Source organism: Schistocerca serialis, unplaced genomic scaffold (assembly GCF_023864345.2).
Source record: "Schistocerca serialis cubense isolate TAMUIC-IGC-003099 unplaced genomic scaffold, iqSchSeri2.2 HiC_scaffold_133, whole genome shotgun sequence".
NCBI lineage: Eukaryota > Metazoa > Arthropoda > Insecta > Orthoptera > Acrididae > Schistocerca > Schistocerca serialis.
In genome coordinates, this window is record NW_026047547.1 from 195,001 (window position 1) to 200,000 (window position 5,000).

A 5,000-nucleotide genomic window follows, 5' to 3' on the forward strand; every position below is an offset into this window, starting at 1 on the left:
GACTGGCGCGCGCGCCCTCTCGTGCCGACGACATGAATGTCCACAGTAAACATTCGACACCTCCATCTACAGGGATCCGACGGAACTACGCCAACCATGCTGGCAAAACAGTATCGCCATCTATGCGAATCTGACAACACTAGGTCCGCCATGTCGAGCGCACCACAAAACATACCGCCATCTGTAGGTCTCCCTCAGCATGAGCTCCTGCAACGACGATACCGCCATCTATGGGACGCCAAGCCGACTAAGACATCGATGGGCCCACAGTGCCCATCTTTCGACGCCACCCACAAAGCATGCAGCCTGTGTCGACCACAGCACCCAAACGCCAGTGCCTCTGCCGCACAACGTCGTGGACCGGCAATCACACCACCCGCACCCGCTCGTGCCCCACCCCAACCGCCAAACTCGCAACGCCAGCGGATGAACGGCGGAAGTTTCCCGCACTCGTAATGTGCAATCCACACCTATAACTTGCGTTTCATGAAGAGTTATGTCCAATATGCGACATTCCCGCTGTCCCTATACATGAGCTGCGAGCTGTACCACGTACAAGCTACAGACGCGATCGCATTGCTCACTGTACTGATTCCCATGCCGAGCGATCAGCTAGGAAGCGCCCCATCCATGTCGGTACCCGTGGGCGTTGCACTCGCAGTCGCAAAAAACGTTGGGCAAATATATATCTCGGAACAGTAACGACAGTCGGAGCCTCCTGGCGTTGCACTCGCAGTCGCAAAAAACGCTGGGCAAATATATTTCTCGGAAGAGTAACGACAGTCCGAGCCTCCTGCGTGGGAAGAGTCTTTCTAGGCCCTGACCCACGGGAAGGGTTTAGCTTCCCCCATCCCGGACATTTGAAGTCGTCACACTACCGGTATTGACTAATAGACTGATTGCTGATAATCACTAGCCATACACTGGGGGAAACGGCCGACAGGGGCAGCAACATAGTGGAGCCGCAGTGTCACTAATGTACAGAGATAGAACAGTTTCGACTGGAACCAGAGTAACCGTATACACGGCACTGATTAGTAATAAATGCAGAGCCATCAGAATACAGATAATATATACAACCGTCCCTATACATGCTGAAAGACTCTGCACACAATGAGAACCACACGTCAGCCAGACACTATCACACACTACTCTCTGCCTCTAACAGGCACACACACAATATCTAACCACCAGCATGGAAGAACATCCGGTGCATCCTCTCCGCCACATTACACAATCCACACTATCATAACCAGACCGGGAGGTCCACCCAGAAAACAGAATATCCCACCCTTCCGACATCCGCCATTGCTCAGCTAAGCCACGAACACCCACACATGTCCTACACAGGGGTGCACCCAACATCACCATACTGCCTCCTGTCACAGTACACAAACAATGGCAGGAATGAAAGACACAGATCTGCCACAACCTTGGAATCGGAGCGCCGCCTGTCATGAGCCACAAGTGCATCCTGACGTGACAAATCGGATGATCCCGCAGGCATGCACTTACGATAATCACTATCAACGAACCTGCCGCCGTCCCCCCCCCCCAAATACACCTTTCCCTACAACAATGTGTACCTTAACCTAAGCTATATCGTACCTTAACCTAACCGACATTGCGCCTTAACCTAACCTACGTTGTACCTTAACCTAACCTATGTTGTACCTTAACCTAACCTATGTTGTACCTTAACCTAACCTACGTTGTGCCTTAACCTAACCTACGTTGTGCCTTAACCTAACCTACGTTGTGCCTTAACCTAACCTACGTTGTGCCTTAACCTAACCTACGTTGTGCCTTAACCTAACCTACGTTGTGCCTTAACCTAACCTACGTTGTGCCTTAACCTAACCTACGTTGTGCCTTAACCTAACCTACGTTGTGCCTTAACCTAACCTACGTTGTGCCTTAACCTAACCTACGTTGTGCCTTAACCTAACCTACGTTGTGCCTTAACCTAACCTACGTTGTGCCTTAACCTAACCTACGTTGTGCCTTAACCTAACCTACGTTGTGCCTTAACCTAACCTACGTTGTGCCTTAACCTAACCTACGTTGTGCCTTAACCTAACCTACGTTGTGCCTTAACCTAACCTACGTTGTGCCTTAACCTAACCTACGTTGTGCCTTAACCTAACCTACGTTGTGCCTTAACCTAACCTACGTTGTGCCTTAACCTAACCTACGTTGTGCCTTAACCTAACCTACGTTGTGCCTTAACCTAACCTACGTTGTGCCTTAACCTAACCTACGTTGTGCCTTAACCTAACCTACGTTGTGCCTTAACCTAACCTACGTTGTGCCTTAACCTAACCTACGTTGTGCCTTAACCTAACCTACGTTGTGCCTTAACCTAACCTACGTTGTGCCTTAACCTAACCTACGTTGTGCCTTAACCTAACCTACGTTGTGCCTTAACCTAACTTACGTTGTGCCTTAACCTAACTTACGTTGTGCCTTAACCTAACTTACGTTGTGCCTTAACCTAACCCATGTTGTGCCTTAACCTAACCCATGTTGTGCCTTAACGTAACCCATGTTGTGCCTTAACGTAACCCATGTTGTGCCTTAACGTAACCCATGTTGTGCCTTAACGTAACCCATGTTGTGCCTTAACGTAACCCATGTTGTGCCTTAACGTAACCCATGTTGTGCCTTAACGTAACCCATGTTGTGCCTTAACGTAACCCATGTTGTGCCTTAACGTAACCCATGTTGTGCCTTAACGTAACCCATGTTGTGCCTTAACGTAACCCATGTTGTGCCTTAACGTAACCCATGTTGTGCCTTAACGTAACCCAATTTGTGCCTTAACGTAACCCAATTTGTGCTTTAACGTAACCCAATTTGTGCCTTAACGTAACCTAATTTGTGCCTTAACGTAACCTAATTTGTGCCTTAACGTAACCCATATTGCGCCTCAACCTAACCTATATTGCGCCTTAACCTGACGCACGTTGTCGCTGAACCTGCTCTGTAATTGTTATGCAACTCGTTAAATTAGTGTAGTGTTGCCTAACCGCAACCCTCGCAATATAGTTCGCTATTCGCACTGCCCGGTCCCCTGTGTATCGCGTCATGTTAAACACCTTGCAAGTGTTGCTGACTTTCCACATGCTCCTGCTATACACTGTAATGTGGATAGCAGCAGGACGTACATGCCCCCCCCCTTCCCCCCTGCCTTCGCAAGCTGGTCGTTGAGAAGTTTGCATGTTCAATGCCCTTCGCATGCCGACGTACTCAGCCTACGTTGTGGTACGGCCTGTCACCTGTCCGCGGATGTACGCAAAACCCACAAACTGTGCTGCACATTGGTCCGTATGTACTGAATGATACATCGTGGCACATGTGTGACCGTACGACGACTGCGCCTAGCAACGGCGGACCATACAGTCCAAATATTGTGGACGCAGCTACGTGTCGTCTCCCTTTAGGAGCTGGATTGCAGTGTGGTACGCCATTCAGACGTGTGGGAGGAACGGACGCCCTGGATGGCGATCAGCATGAGCAGTCTGTTGATGTAGTGGAGCGTGTATTCGGACGTAGTCGTCTCTTCTCACACACTGTGATAGCATGTTGCACCGCGTTCCACATCTGCGACATGCTGCAGAGGCCGGCTGACAGTCGTTCGCGCAATGGACACCGCATACGTACGGGGGCTACCTTCCACGTGTTCTCTAGGCGTGCACATGTTGTTGCGTCTATGTGGGCAGACGTAGTGTGTTGTGACACCTGACACAGGCATGCAATACTCGTTGCAAATGGCGATGGACGTCTACGTTTGCTGGTGACGTTACGCAAATGAACAACTGGTAACCCGTTGTGGTGCGGTTGTTCTCGCTAGAGGTGAATCAGTGTTGGCGACGATCGGTCGAGCTATTAACCGGTTGTTTCATGGATACCCACCATGCCCACGAACGTGAAAGGGGACCCACCATGCCCACGAACGTGAAAGGGGATCTGGGTGTGAGGCGATACGCGGCGGTGGCTGGGTGGGACCGTCCCCGGCCGGTGAGGGGGGGCCGCCCGGCGTGCTGGCAGCGCGGTGCGTGGGCGCACGCGCTACAGCCGGCTGGTGGGGGCGGCCAGTGGCAGGCGCGCCGGCCGACGGACGCGGCAGGCGGCGCAGCTGCGCGCCGGCGCCCCCTGCTCGCGGCGCCTTGCGGCCAAAGTAGGTCCTCGCGGGCCCGGTGCGAAGCGCGGTGGCCATCTGCAGTGTGCTGGTCCGATTGAGGACTGTGTGCGCTGAGGATGCGCCGCCGCCCGGCGCTCGGCGCCGCGACGCCGTCTGCTGCTCGGTCGCCCCAGCGGTTCTCGCAGGTGGTTTGTATCGCAGCTGTGCGGACGTGTTGGCGCGTGCGCTGTGCTGGGAGAGTTCGCTTCGGCACCCAAGTGGGGCTTTTGTCCTTCTGTGGCGCTGGCGTTGGAGCTGCCGGTCACCGTAGGTGGCGCGTGTTGTCTCCCGCCGGCAATGCCACGACAGCACGCTCCCGGGCCTCTGTCGGCAGCGGCAAGCTCAGTTGGGAGCACGGGTGGTCGCACCTAAAGCGTCTACTCGCCTAACTCCGGGCGATTGCGCCTCTCTCGAACCCGACCAAGTACTTAGGACGGCGCTGCGCGCCGCCGGGACCTGAGAGGGTTTCGAGGTGTGTTGTGCAGGGGAGCTCAGCCTCCTCCTGTTTGCAGAATAATTGAGCGGACGCTTGCGTGTTCGCGCGGGCCCCCGGGACACACTCCCGGGCGGCCGGCTGCTCAGCTCTAGTTGACGCAGCTCCCTGGTTGATCCTGCCAGTAGTCATATGCTTGTCTCAAAGATTAAGCCATGCATGTCTCAGTACAAGCCGCATTAAGGTGAAACCGCGAATGGCTCATTAAATCAGTTATGGTTCCTTAGATCGTACCCACGTTACTTGGATAACTGTGGTAATTCTAGAGCTAATACATGCAAACAGAGTCCCGACCAGAGATGGAAGGGACGCTTTTATTAGATC

At 53.2% G+C, this 5,000-nt stretch overlaps 1 non-coding gene across 1 annotated transcript in view; it reads left to right on the forward strand.

Annotated features, from left to right (window-relative positions):
- The first annotated feature begins 4,781 nt into the window (after nucleotides 1–4,781).
- LOC126439665 (small subunit ribosomal RNA) overlaps nucleotides 4,782–5,000 on the forward strand; it is a 1,909-nt gene continuing 1,690 nt past the window's right edge. Inside the window, exon 1 of the ribosomal RNA XR_007581300.1 lies at nucleotides 4,782–5,000. This exon is cut by the window's right edge and continues 1,690 nt beyond it. This is a non-coding gene — a ribosomal RNA (small subunit ribosomal RNA).